Below are 250 nucleotides of genomic sequence, written 5' to 3'. Positions count from 1 at the left end.
CTAAACAAACATAATTTCTATGAATTCATAACACACAAAGCATTTCGTGCTGTTGTTGTTGTTATTAAACTATTCATCTACTTACTGCTTAATGTACATGACGTTGCATATGACCGTGTCAAGGGAAGTTGAGGATAATGCCTCTACTTGTAAGGTGCGGGGGGGGGGGGGGGGCGCACAAGAAAACTGTCCTTGAAGTAAAAGACAGGAGGGAGGGTGAGGATGGGCGTAACAGCCAGTTCTTTTCGTT

The 250-nt window shown here is 43.6% G+C and overlaps 1 protein-coding gene across 1 annotated transcript in view; it reads right to left on the bottom strand.

The window, feature by feature from the left end:
- The window catches only part of LOC119593412 (nicotinamide phosphoribosyltransferase-like), a 16,380-nt gene that overhangs the window by 8,169 nt on the left and 7,961 nt on the right, over positions 1-250 (bottom strand). The window lies entirely within an intron of this gene.

The sequence above is a fragment of the Penaeus monodon genome, chromosome 32 (assembly GCF_015228065.2).
Source record: "Penaeus monodon isolate SGIC_2016 chromosome 32, NSTDA_Pmon_1, whole genome shotgun sequence".
Classification (NCBI taxonomy): Eukaryota; Metazoa; Arthropoda; class Malacostraca; order Decapoda; family Penaeidae; genus Penaeus; species Penaeus monodon.
Note: the sequence above shows the minus strand (reverse complement) of the source record. Positions and strands in the feature narration are given on the sequence as shown.